Raw genomic sequence first — 14903 nt, forward strand, 5'->3', positions numbered from 1 at the left:
GAAGGAGCCATAGGATTTGGCACCTGCTTCCTTTCCCAGGATTCGGCCCGCTCCACCTCCTTCTACAACACCTGGCACAGATGTTCCAGCTTCTGAGAAGACTTTCCTCCCAGTTCATTGCTCCTGCTATGCTTCCATAAGGCTTTGTACATATCTCATTTTTTCCACTGTCAATTTTTAAGCGTTGACTATGTATGAAAATGCCAAGTGACTTAAATAGCCATATGTCATTTAATACCCAAAACAATCCTGCAAGGCAGGCACCATCATCATCCCCATGTTACTAATGAATAAACGAGCATAAGTTAACTAACTTATCCAAAGTGTCAAATCCAGACATAATTGAGATTTGAACATAAGTATGTATATGTAGCTCTCATAACATCACATTTTCTCCACCCACTGGCTGAGAGTTTCTGGAAGATGAGGATCAGCGGTGCTTCATAGAGGAGAAGCTTGATCCTCATTTATGAAGATAGTGGCTATTCTACTTTATTTACCATGAGCTAGTGAGTAGGCTTAAGTAGTATATGTGGAGTCTCCATTCTTCTGTTTTTAAACGCCACCTGAGATAATTCATTGCAAATATTAAAACATATTGAGTCTCCATTATGGGACTGCTCGCAAAGATGAGCAAACATGATCCCCATCCTTAAAAAGCTCATATCACGTAACAATCTAGCTAGAGTTGCTGGAGAAGTGGGACCGATGCCCAACACTGTGCCAAGGAGGGAAGGCCTCATTGTGTGTCAGGAACAAGAGCAGCAATGGAGACAGGAATGTGCCAAAGGCCACTGTCAAGATCGGAAACCACCCACACCTTACCCTGTCCTCCTGCCCCCTTCAGAAATGGTCTCCCCCCACCCACCCCGCGCCTACAGAAGACTCAGCACCCCTAGGCACATACCCAAGGTACTCTGTGGCAATGGCAAGTCAATGATAACTGCTGCTCTGTGGGTAGCAGTCTAAAGCACGGAGTCATGTGCAGTGTGTAGAATGTGTGATCTCTGGAGCAAGACTGTCTGGGTTTGAGCCCCAGATCCATGCTTCCCTGCTCTGTGACCTTGGGCACGTTAATTAGCTACTCTGGAACTTTGTTTCACCTTTTCTAAAATGGATATTATGATAGTGTACCTCCCTCATATGGTGTTTGGAGGATTAAAGACTTGTTATACGGGTATGTAAATTAGGTGGAATAATCTCAAGGACCATTCTAGTGTTGGGCACTTTTATCATTGGGATGGGGCCCTGTGCAATGGGGCAGCATAGCCACAGTGAAGGGACTTAGAAAGAAAGCTTTCATCATACAATTGCTGTACTCTTTAATACTCAGAATAAGTCCAACTTCCTCTTCCCCACTTTTGCCTGCATGTTATGTTAAAATCCAAGAATCTCTGTGGCCCTCAGTCCTCACCCCCACTCCCCAGTTCAGAGCAGGAAGTGACTGCTTAAACCCAGAGATATAAAGAACAGAATGAAAGCTGCTAGGCACAGCTGTGCGGCCTGCAGATTCCTGGAAAATGGGGAGTGGGAAGGGCTTGGCTCAGACTGTCTCTTCTTCTGGATGTCCTCCCTGACCCACCAGAAGAGGTGAGAGGTCTGTCTTCTGTGCTGCTCTGGCAGCAACATCTGAACTTATCCCCATCTCAGCACTTTGTACTGAATTTTCATTGTCTGCCACTGGACTGTGAGGTCTTCAAATACAGGGACTGTGTGGTCTCTGATTAACCCTAGCCTTGGTCATGGTGCCAAGAAAATAGTAGGCATTCAGTAAATGTTAGTTGAATGAATGAATGAATTTTCAGGGTAAAATTGGAAAGATGAGAAGTGGAGCCATAATCCAGAGAAAATGCTAGTGGTGAGAGCACCTTCATTAGCCATTCAAAATGGCAGCACACATCTAAGGGCGGGTCATGGCAGTTTGGGGAGGGGATGAGCATATTTGCAGTTCTTACAACAGTCACTAAATAAATGGTGTTATATTTATTAATAGCGCAACATAATTCACTTGCAGTTGTATTTGAAATATGTGTGTTTGCAAATACCAATTTGACACAAATATTAAATAAAGTAGAATGTTTACAAAAACCCTTTATCTGGACCCTTTAGGCCAGAATTTTGAGGAGACTCTGAGAAAATCCATAGCTCAGTCCCTTGGAAGCCTGTGAAATGGCCCCATTTAAGCAGGAAGAGGCGGAGATCACCAGTAGCTATTGGACCAACGCTGCTTTCTGTGCAGAAGGACCTCACGTTGCAGAACACACCGATACTTTTCATGAGGACTAGACAACAATAACATAGGCCTGTATATTTGTGAAGTGCCTCAAAATTCGACTCTGAGGAAGGAGGGACATGTATATATACTGGTGCCCTTTACCATGTAAGAAAAGTGAGATTTTAAGTGCCAGCTGCTGCAAATCTAGAACCAGGTCTCCTGACTCCAAATCCAGGGCTCCTCAACTCACCACCCCTAAACCCCCTCCAGCCTTGAGGATGGCTGCAGAAACTAACCAGGTTGCTGGGTGTTTTCTAAGTATATCAGGGTCCATCTGGAAGGAGAAACCATAGCAAGCCTCTTTCCATTTTCTTCCACTCTTCTCTCACCATCCATGGGGAGAATCCAACAGTTGGCTGATGCTGACAAATGAGCCCCAGAAAACAGCAAAGTGCAGAGGGCAATGTGCCCTGAGAGACAGGTACCACACCCCATAACAAGCACAGAAGATAGAAGGGCCATGGGTGGTGGTGGTGGGGGAACAGCAATAGCTCCCCAAGGCCTATGGGAGAGTGAAGCTTCCATGGTGGCTGGAGGAAGTCAGGTAAAGCTCATCTCAGACAGTGCAGATTTCCAAGAGGGAGGAAGCTGATGGCATCCCCAGAAGGTGAGAACAATCTAGGTAAGAGAACAGGGCAGAAGCTTCCAGAAGGAGGGCCATTCAGGCAAAGCCTCTCTCTGAAGCTGACTAGGGCCATGCACCCACTTTCGGAGCCCAAGACCACACACTTGGACACAGCCTCTGGCTTAATGAATCCTCACACCCAAAGTAAAGGGCTTTGTCAAAAAGATTTTTATTCATTCATCCAACCAACATTCATGATATGCTCACTCTGGCTGGTCAGAGACTGGCCTGAGATCTGTGGCTGGTGGCAGCTGCCTGCACAAGGGGAGAAGAGTGCTGTGTTCCTGTATGCAGATGGCCCCAGTGGATCCCAGCTCTGTGGGAATGGCAGTGAGCATGTGGGAGGGGTGCTGGGCCAGTCAAGAGCCCTGCTGGGGGATCCAGAGGGCATCTGCAAAGACATAGCAGGGGAGCAGATTCCCCAGACCTTCCTAACCTCCCTGTCACCTGCAGCTGTGCCACAGCCTAGCTGGGGTCCTGATGACAGGAAGTCCATAGAGAGGGTGAGCTGTCCCTAGGTCTTTCCTGGGTCTGGCTCACCAGCTCTCATAGGCTGCTGAGCTGAAGAGAAAGGAAAACCTTGAATGATTTTAAGCAAGAGGAGGAGGGGACAAAAAATAGCACACAATTAGGGAGCTGCTGAACTTCTGTGCAAATTAATGAATAAACCAGCCCTTGACAACTTCCCCCTACTATTGCCGACAGGATAATTGTGCCTAATTTCTTAATTTTAATGCCGTTGTTGCATTTGGCTTCTGCTAATGAGATGTAAATATGTGTTGCTGGTTTGTGGATTTGTTTAATTGCAGGGTAGCTAAACTGCAACTGGCCAGAGGTTAGTCTTTTATTTATTTATTTTTATTATTTTCATATGCACACAAATGGCACAGAAAGTGAAGCCAGGGTGGAGCAGTGCTGGTGTCTGCCTCCTTCCCTGTCCCCTCCTCTTTGAGGGGCAGAAAGGAAGACAGTGCCTCCTAAGGGCTGGCTATTTGGAGTGCGGGAAGGAGGATGAAGAGGGTGGCTCCCGAGGCCACCACGCCCTCGCTGGCGACACTGCTCTGAACAAGCTCTGTCCAATCGCTGAGGGAGACGGAGCACTGGAACTGGACCAGGGTGTTCTCAGGAGCGGAGGTGGGATTCAGGCCACAACCACCTGTAAAGTGGCAATGACCACAGCTGGTGTGCGGGAGTAGGAGGCTGTGAGCAGGGCTGGGAAGGACGAGAGTGAGTAAGGCCACGTGACGAGGGGAGGCTGGTGAACCAGGGTGCCTGGGCCTGTCCAGTCTCGCATGAGTCTAGTGAAAGGAGTCCAGATGGCTACACCCCTGGTAGAGGCTCACTCTGGGGCCAGGCTGGGGTGCAGAGGAGCCAGAGGAGGGCAGAAGGGTCTGGATGTGTAGTCTGGAGCCCAGAGAGGGGCGAGCATCGCAGATGCTGTGGGAATGTCCATGGCTCATGCACTGAGAACTGGGAGCATTCCAGGAAACACCTCACTTTATCCTCACCATGGCCCTGAGAGAAAAGTGCTGCTTGTATCCCCACCTAACAGGTGGGGTAACACTCTCAGAGAGATCTGAAACTTGCTCCAGGTCACCGAGCAAAGCAGTGGCAGCAGTTGGACCTGGTATGGTCCGATTGTAAAGTCCATGCTCCCTGCTCCGGGCCGTCTTCCTCTCATCTCATCAGCCTGTCTCTGCTCCTTGCGCTGATCCCCACGGAAGTACAGTGCCTGGCCCTGGGTGTCTCAGCACTGCGGCTGCCATGGCCAGAATCTGAGGGGCCAGAGAGATGCATGGGCCCAGTATTCCCTGGACTTGGAGGCCACCTAGTCCACTTTCCTAGTCCCTTCCATGGCAGGGATGTGCCCAGTTATCTGATATAGCTGGGATCTCTCTCTGTAGCCACCATGCCCCAGATGGGGCAGGTTACCTGCAGCCGCCATGCCAGTGTTCACTTGTGAGTAGGGAAATTTTCCATTATGTCTCATTTAAGTCCTCGGTCTGTGTTTCTAAATGGAACCTCTTCGCCATCCTCTCCCCAGAAGAATCCTTCAGATACTTTAAGGAAGACACACAGTGCTTCCTCAGCCTTCTCTTCATGGGGTTAAACAACCTTGAGTGCCTTCAGCCCCTCCTTTTCAGCTGGGCTTCTCTGAGACCCTCTGCTGATGCACAGACCCCTATCTGACTGGAGAACACACTTCATTTAGTCAGGATCAGGACAGCAACAATGGTCTACTACTTCTTGGTCTTAACAGGAGTGATGCTTAGAAGTTGGCAACATGCCCCTCTGGAGCCCTCTCCCTGCCAATCCCTGCACCTATCCACCTCCATCCCACACCTCCAGTCAAGCCTTACATCTTCAGGCTACTTGCTCTCTTTGGCGGAAAGGAACTGATAAACCAGTTCCGCCTTGTGTATTATTTCTCCCAGAGGTATCTACGTTTAGACTGGAAAACTTTACAATCCAAAGAAATGAATATGTAATGATGGAATTTCCTAGTCAAGGAAGAATAACAAAATTAATTTTACAATAAAAATATTCAAGCTATTTTCATATCAGGGAGGGGCACAAGCACAGCCTCTCCAGGTAAGATGGCCCTGTCCAAATGCCAAGTGTCTACCTTATGTTTCCTCTTTTTGGGCACCTTGTTCCTACTTCTCTGTCTTCCTTCATGTGAGTCTATTGTCATTTGCTTTTCTTCTTTACTTTCATGAAAACATCGAGGTGAAGTAAAAAGTCATGAGTTCCATCCTCCAGTCCCAGCTGACATGGCTAATAGAAGTCTGGAAATAAGCACATCATGAAAATGTTCAAAGGCAAAGGGCCAAAGCATTGGAGGAAAATCCGTCTGGTCACCCTTTCATCCGAAGTTTGAATATTTCACTACACATTGCAGGCAAGTGCTTGCCAGCCTGTGTTTAAATCCTTCTAAGAACCCACTTCTTTCCCCTGCAGTCTCTTCCACCCATGGGCTGCTCTGAGAGTAGGACTTCTTTCATTACATTGGCCAGAAATGTGCCTCCCAGTGGTTTGGAGCAATGGGTTCTGGCCCTCCAGAGGCAGCCATGTTGCTGAATGGGAAGAGCAGGCATCAGAGGGACTCTCCCTTCCCGCAGCTGTGTGTTCTCTGGCACTCGCTGATGCTGGTCTGCCTGCCTTTCTCACTTCATGATATGGTTTATCCATGAATGATGATCTCCATCAGCAAATGGCTATTGTGAGGATAAAATGAGATTGTGATGCAAAATGCCTGGCATATAGGAGGAGGGTGAGTAGTGTTAAATCGCAGTCTTCTCTACGTAAGGCCCCTTCGAATTCAGTGGACAGCACAATGCCCTCACCTCCATTCCACTAAGTCAAAGTTCATGTGAAATGATTCCATGTCCTGTCACAGTTCCAATTTCCTCATGAGAATGATATGGGAAAAACTTTACTTGCCTTTCCTGCCTTAAAGGGCCACACAGTGTCAAATACAAGCATAAACTTGGCAGGTTTGTAAAGGGCTGTACCAAAGTTAGATATTATTTCTTCTAGTTTTCTTTCTCCCTCTATTTTTCTTTATATCTTACCATTCTCCCTTTTCTCTCTCTTCTTTCTTCAGCTAGCCTGTCTATCCCTACCAGTTCTTTCTCTTTCCTCTTCCCTCTCCATTACCCTCTACAACTCCACTGGGCTCTTCACACTCTTGTTTGCTGGGGAGGGAAGCAGGATCTGAAGATAGATTCAGGAGCTCCTCTACCAGCCTCTGATAGAATACATAGCTGTTCATTTCCAAACACATTTGGTGGGAAAAACAAATTTGCTTTAGTTTAATAAGGGTAATAGAAAATAATGTGTATGCTAATAAGAAAGCCAGTTAAACGCTTTGCAAACAAGATGATCTTCCTTAACCAGTCAGGCAGCTGATGAGACAGCGCCAACGTAATTAACGATTTCATTCATCTCACCAAAGGCCTGTGTCTCCCTCGGTTGGGTATCTAGACACCATAACCCCGTCATCCCAGCTTTTAGTAAGAAGACTTGATTGGAAATCTACTCCATTTGTAAGTCCTCCTGACAGACATAAGAAGTAAGATGTGGGGGTGCATTTAGATTTAGCAGTGTACCCCATTTTTTAATTCGTTGAGAGCAATGATATGGAACCTGAGATGCTCATTAAAATTGCAAGGAAATCTTGCCAATACCCGTTTCCTATGCCAGACCAAGTATGTCTGTCTTTAGTCTTTCTGTTTGGGTGTTTTTGGTGTTTGGCTGTGTTTGTTGTTCTTATACTGTGTTTCCCCGAAAATAAGACCTAGCCGGACCATGAGCTCTTCTGTGTCTTTTGGAGCAAAAATTAATATAAGACCCAGTCTTATTTTACTATACTATAAGACCTGGTCTTATATAGTATAATATAGTATAATATAAGACCAGGTCATAGATTGAGTTTTGCTCTAAAAGACACATTAGTGCTGATGATCTGGCTAGGTCTTATTTTCGGGGAAACACGGTATATACCAGGGCTGCCAAAAAAAATGTATACAGGTGGACAATTTGGTCAGTGTTGCTCAGGCAGTAGTTCACCAAAATAAAAAATGTCTGGACACTGATGGCAACCACTTTGAGAACCTCTTGTAATTGCAGAAGTCTAATGTGACTTGTATTCATCTTTTGTTATCGGTGTATATTGAGTATTAAAATTTTAATAAAGTTTTCCTTTCTTAAAATGTGTACACATTTTACACACACACACACACACACACACACACACACACACACACACACACACATATTACCCAACCCCTAGGATGGCTTTGAGAAGAAGCAAGCTGTGGTTCTGCACCCATGAGGCATTGGACACCAGAACGAGTTCTGCCCATGACATCCTGGAGCCAGCTGGTGCCCTGGAAGAGACCATGTGCCCTGGGATCCCGTGCATGCAGTTGCAGAGCCAGGTAGACAGGCCCTAGCCAGGCTCAACCCAGAGGATGGCTCATGCTTGTTGGATAATGATATATCAGGTACAGGCATCTGAGTCACCCTGATTCCCAGCAGGACCACACCACCAGCCATCCTCAGGATGAAAACAACACAGAACCAGTGTTCAATAGTGACACCATATGGCAGCAGGACATCAGAGATACATTGCCTCCACTGTAACAGCTCTGTGTGATAGCAGAACTGACTCCCTTGTGAGCTTCAAATGCCCTACAGAAGTCTCAGACAATTCACAAAGAAAGCCTCAGAAAAGTAAATAATATACTGACTTTCATACCAATAATATTCCAAGTGTCAATATTTGATTGGAATAATGAATTAGGTGTATCTGTGTTTGCACCTTGAGTTTGCAGAGCATCTCATACAAATTGCACAAAAAGAGCTATCACATCTTAGCTTATTGTAATTTAGTATTTAACCTTGCTTGTGGCTTCTACAAGGACAACTATTTCCGGGCAGTAAATCCCAAAGTCCTTCGGCCATAGTTATGTCATTCCTGCCCTCTATTCCCACTTGGTTGGTTCTTATCCATAGGCACATCGTTCTTCATAGAACCCGATACCTGGGCTTGGGGTCTATGGACGACTGCAGCCTTACCTGCCCTGAACTGAACCCTGTTCATTTCCCTTCCCAGACCATAGTGCTTTGAGAGGCCAGGCAGGAGCTACAGGAACTGGTAGTCAAAAGACATCCATTCCAGCCCTAGTTTCTCTAGTCACCTGTGCTTCCTTGAAGTGACTCCCCTCAATTTTCTGGACTACAGATTCATCTATAAAACGAGAAGGTAACATGAGATGATCTGAATAGAGGCCTTATCAGCTCGAATTATCTGTGGTTCATAGTGAGAGGTGATGGTTACAGGGTTGGAAAGGACTACATTAAGGTCAGTTTCTCCACCCTCGTGTTTGGACTAAACCATCCCAAATATTGGATCTCTTCTTTTGGCTTCTAAAGCTTTCATGCAAATGGGGTTTTTAAAAATCTCGTACACTTATTCCTCCAAAATCTCAGTCTCTGTAGTCCATCCCCTGTATAGACCTGTGATATTAAAAAACAAGTAACAAATATAAGCCACTGACCAAAACTTCCACCGGCACAACAACCTAAAGACTGTTAAAAAAAATATATATATATATATATCTGTTATGTCAGCCCAAGGTGCGAAGCCTCTATGTGCTGAGCTTTGCTATGAGCTGTGCTACCCCATCCTTGTTCCTGGATGATGATGGGATGTTGAGGAGAACTGAAAAGGGGTAGTCCCTGTGGTTAGGGCAGGGGCATGGTGCCATAGGCCATGCAATAGAGGGTTTGCAGCAGAAGGATAGCAATTGCAGGCCAGGGCCAGGTGGGCAATTCCAAATCAAAGTGCTAATGATAAGCAAATTTAGCATGCTAGGTAAAAACAAAAGGCTGATTCAAGTAGCAGATAAGTAAGTAAGAGCTGAGGAAGATGAGGAAAAAACAGATTCCAAATGAACAATGGAGCATAGGGCCTGGATCTTTTCTTAGACTGCATTAAAGTGGTTTGGGAGGTTTTTCTGGTCCCCGAGGCATTTAAAGAGGAAATCCCAGAGTGACTCCGGTGTGTTGGGCATTTATGTCTTTTTTTTTTTTTTTTAATTTTCAGAGAAAAAGGCTTTGTCCTAGATTACAAGACCCATTCTGCCTAGACATCCTGAATCTCAGTCCCCAAGTCAACACAGACGAACTCTTCTCACCAGAAAAGCCATGTGTTTGTCACACCAAGTACCTACAACCTCAAGCCACTGTCAGATAGGAACAACTCTGATCAAAAGTGCTGGGATTTCAGTGCTGTGTGCACAGTGCCAGGAGTGCAGTTTCCAGGCTCTCGGCCTCATGTGGAAAGGTGCTGGCTCAGGTAGTAAATGGCCATCAACTGTGATTGGATGGCCATCAGCTGTGGCTAGTTGGCCGTCAGCTGTAACCAGTGAGCCACTGGGCACTAATATAACTGCCATGGCTACACTAGCAGCAAGTGGGGGCTAGCAAGAAGATGGTGGCTGAGCTAGCAAGAGCGGATTGCAGTTAGCATGGTGGATTGCAGCTAGCAAGTGAAGTTGGTTGGCAGAGAGAGAAGTGGTTGCGGATAGTGTGGTTCCTGCCTCCTGTGTCTCCAACCCAGCCGCCAGGTAGACTATAGTGGTATGACTCCCGTACCTATGGCTCCGTGGGTGTTCCTTTTTGGCTTCACCATGTCCTGTGTTCTTATGTGGGGAGTGGGACCAGAGACCCCGCAGGCCGCCCCGCATGACAAATGGCGCAGTGAGCAGGGTATGGTGCCGGCCAAAACTTACCAAAGGATGGTGGAGCAGTTTGTGCATGTAAAAGTTCAGCTTCGGGAGGCCCATGAGGAGTGACGCTGGGAGCGGGAGGCACGGTCTGCCCGGGAGACTCAAGCCTCCAGATGGCACACCTCCCTCTTGGCCATAGAAGGCGTTGTCTTCCTTTTGTTGATCTGCTGCGGCTATAGGCTCCGAGGGTGGTGGACATCTTACACGGAGGCCTCCACCCACTCAGACACCTGGCACGGCGAGCAAGATTCCAACCAGGTAGGAATGGCATCTGACTCTGGGCAGGGGGACAGGTGGCCCCCACACAGTGTGTGGTGCTGTCGTGCAGGAGACCCTGCTCGCTGCGCCATTTGTCGTGCAGGGCGGCCTGCGGGGTCTCTGGTCCCGCTCCCCACATAAGAACGCAGGATATGGTGAGGCCAAAAAGGAACACCCACGGAGCCATAGGTAGGGGAGTCATACCACTATGGTCTCACTGGAGGCTGGGCCCACTGGACGCGCGACCTGCCGTCCGCCTTTCCGCCAACCGACCGACCGACGACTCTCCTCCACCCTCTCGACTCTGTTCCTCTCCTCTCTTCCGCTCTCCTGTTCCGCTCTCTTCAGCTCTGCTCGGCTCTGCTCGGCTCCTCGGCAATCCTCGGCAGTCCTTGGCTCTCCTCCGTAGCCGCAGCAGTTATACAAGCAGCCAATTGGCTAACCGGCCACAGCCGACGGCCAATCAGCCACAGCCGATGGCCATCCACCACCCAAGCCAGCACCCTTCCACGTGAGGCCGAGAGCCTGTAAACTACTCTCTGGGGCTCTGTCCCCACAGGTGCCCAGTGGCCACTGTTCTCAGGAGTTGGACCCCCAAGGAGGGGTGGGAGGACATGGATGGCTCTCCTGACAGTGTGAAGAGGGCCCTGCAGGCTCTGGCTGAGCGGTTGGCAGAGGAGGAGAAGGCTACAGCCGGCCGCGTGGGCTGGATGTTCCTCATAGCCTTGAGTCTCAACACAGAGAATGTGCTTCATGAAATGGCCCAGGTGCCGGACCAGGTGTCCCAGTTGGAGGCACTGGAAGCTCGGGTCCGCCTGTTAGAAGAGGGGCCCCACAGTGGAGACTCTAAGGCGGAGGCGGAGGAAGCGAGTGGAGACAATGTAGCTCCCAACCCCCAAGCCTGGCCAATCTTGAAGCAAAGGGTAAAATGTGAGCAGCCTTTGGGCCCTGGGAGCATTGCTGCTGGCAACCCAGCTGTGACTGAGTTCACAACCTACACCTCTTACATTCCCACTGAGTTGCAGGAGCTAGGGAGGCGGTACCTACAGCGCCCTGGAGAGCCAGTCTCAGCTTGGCTATTACGTTTATGGGATGAGGGAGCAGACAACATTCTCTGCTCGGAGAGATGGAAAAGCTCGCCTTTGTGACAGTGCATCCATCCCTGTGACAAAGGTTACAGAACTGCCACAGGTTGGCCCAAAACCAGGGCAACCATTCTCTAATGGCGTGGCTCACTGCTGCGGTACGCACAGTATGGGGACAGGCTGGCGAGCTGCCAGACACTGTGAGTCAACAGCAGTCATCTACAGAACTTACTCAAATCATCCGTGAAATGGGTATGAGACATACTGTGTTCAACCCTAATATGAGGGGACCAGATGACAGCCAGCATGAGAGATCTGGTTTTGGATACTGCACCTGCGAGTGCTTTTGGATCCTTGGTTGCCATTCTTACACCCTATGTGGGGCGACGGATCCATGAAGTTACAACTGCCATGGCAACTCTAGGGGATGTTGAAAGCCGGAAGCGAAGGAAGTTAAGACAGGAGGTCCGTGCAGTTGAAACCTGGAAGCCCAAACCAAAGGTAAAGGGGCGAGGTCGCGGGCCTCAGAGAGTAACACGCACACAGATGTGGTGTGATCTTGTGGCAGCAGGGGTCGATAGGAAGAAAATAGACCGACAACCCAATGCACTCCTGCTGGAACTTTGGAAACAGTTGCGTCCGGAACAACAATTCCGGTGAAGCCTAAAGGAGAAATCTGGGAAAGCACAACCCGTGTCCCTCCAGGACTTCATGTGGCCACTTGAGGCTGACTCCTTTCAGCTTGATTAGGGGTGGGGACAACGTACCTGGTCAGAGGGGATTAACAGGGACCGTAGGCCCCACGTGGAACTGTCCATACATTGGTCCCCTTCTAAAGTGCAGAGGGTTTTGGCCCTAGTTGACACTGGTGCAGACTGCAGTCTTGTTTATGGGAACCCAGAACTGTTCCCCGGACCAGCAATCTGCATTAATGGCTACAGGGGAAAGACTGTGACTGTAAAAGCTGTTTCCTTAGCACTGGATATAGGAAGGCTTCCCCCTTGTACCTACAAGGTTTATTTCTCCCCCGTTCTGGAGGATATTCTAGGGGTGGACGTGCTACATGGCCTCAGCTTACAGACATTGGTAGGAGAGTTCCCTCTCCGAATCCGGGTGGTGAAAGCGGTGACACGCGGGCATGCTCACCACCCTCCTCAAGTGTTGCCACAGCCCTGGTACCTGGTTACAGTGCGACAGTACCATCTGCCAGGAGGGCAGGAGGAGATTGGTCATACAATATTGGAATTGGAGAACACATATCGTGAGGCCAACGCACAGTCCCTTTAACTCCCCAGTATGGCCTGTCAAGAAGCCAGATGGGACCTTGAGAGTGACTGGACTATAGGGAGTTAAATAAGGTGACGCCACATTTGCACGTGGCAGTACCTTCAATTCACGATTTGGTGGATCGTCTGACTGTCTGCCTGGGAATGTATCACTATGTAGTGGACTTGGCCAATGCTTTTTTTTCTCCATTGACATTGCACCCGAGTGTCAAGAGCAGTTTGCTTTTACTTGGGATGGGCGGCAGTGGACTTTTCAAGTCCTTCCACAAGGATACTTGGCACAGCCCCACTATCTGCTACGGGCTTGTGGCCCAAGATTTGGCACTGTGGGATCACCTGTCCTCTGTGGCCTTGTTTCATTATGTCAATGATATTTTATTAGCATCTGATGCTCTTTCAGATTTAGAGCAAACAGCTCCCTCTCTTCTCTGCCACCTGAAGTCACACAGTTGGGTGGTGAATGAGGAAAAGGTCCAAGGCCCTGGCTTATCTGTCAAGTTTTTGGGTGTTGTGTGGTCGGGTAAGACAAAGGTCATACCTGAGGCAATTATTGACAAAATACAAGCCTTTCCCCGGCTGACCAAGATCTCCCAACTGCAGACGTATTTGGGTCTGCTAGGATATTGGCGGGCGTTTGTACCCCATTTTGCACAAATGGCACAGCGAGCAGGGTCTCTTGCACAACACCCTGCATGACAAGTACATTACAGTTATGCATGAGCCCTGAACACCCACCACTAGAGCCATTAGGCATCCATGGAAATCCTCCTTGTCACTCATTCCCTGGGCCTGGGGAGGAGGGGGGAGAGGGAGAAGGAGATTCACTCCCAGGAGAGGGGAGAGGCATATGGACAGGTTTTCCTATTTGACATTTTTAATAAACATTTTTTGGTTCTATTTATTTTTTTAATTAATAGACATTTTGAACAGCTTTTAGGTTTATAGAAAAATTGAGCAGAAAATACAGTTTCCATATATGCCCTCACCCTCCTCACGAATTTGTTCTATTATTAATATCTTGCGTAAATGTGGTATGTTTTTATAATTGATGAGCCAAAAAGATACACTATTATTAAGTAGAAGTCCTTAATTTACATTAGACGTTGCTCTTGGTGGTGTACTCTGTGGGTTTTGACAAATGTATCATATAGAATAGTGTCACTGCCACAAAAATCCCCTGGGCTCCACCAATTCATCCCTCCCTCCCTCCTTTCCTCCCTCTCTCATTCCCTTCCTCCCTCCTTCCAAGCATCTGGCAGCCAATGAAGTTTTCACGGTTTTCATTGTTTTGTCTTTTCCAGCCCCATACCAGGCTTTCCAGCCCAGGGTTCCAATGCCAGGAAAAGAAGTCCCTTCAACTGCTAGCTGTAGAAAACAGTGGAGATTGTGACTGAGTGAGACAGAGGGCAGCTAGAGTCCCAGGTGATCCTCTTAAAAGGCCCACACATGGACTTACTCACTGATGGACACACTTGCTCTGAGCTCCAGCTCTGGGTCAGCAGCATGAAAGGCACCAGGGACACATGAGGAACTGAATTGTGTGGCTTCAGGAATAGTGATGGAGGGGCAGCTTTCTTCCAGAGAGAAGTGATGGCAGAAGCCATTGTTCCTTTGTTGATCCCTCCCTGTACCCAGCATGCAGACTCAGGTGGCCATATCTGAGTCGCCAACCTGCCTAACACTGTCTGTGCTGCCCTGGTGATTTCCTGAGACCCCATGCCACCCAACTTGCAGGTCTTCCAAAACTGCTTCCAGTGGCTTTTCCATACAAGTGGCCTGTCTTGGCTCATGCTGTGGACTTTTAAAAAATATCCCAAAAGTTCACAAACCCAAAACAAGTAGCATCTGGCTTTGGCATGCCCTGACCTCTTGCTGAGGTACAAATCTTGCATTGGTGGCAGCTGGCCTTGATTCGAGGCTTGGCCTGTCTTGGGCACCTTTGAACCCAGCCATGGGGGTGCTCATCTGCAGATTGTTTTGTGGCTCATGCCAGGTGGCCCTGGGCAGAATACAGGCTGCAGCTGAACTTAGCCTAAGGCCCTGGGGCTTGCATGTCCAGTGGCCAGCTTTGGACTG

The sequence above is a fragment of the Rhinolophus sinicus genome, linkage group LG16, assembly GCF_036562045.2.
Source record: "Rhinolophus sinicus isolate RSC01 linkage group LG16, ASM3656204v1, whole genome shotgun sequence".
Classification (NCBI taxonomy): Eukaryota; Metazoa; Chordata; class Mammalia; order Chiroptera; family Rhinolophidae; genus Rhinolophus; species Rhinolophus sinicus.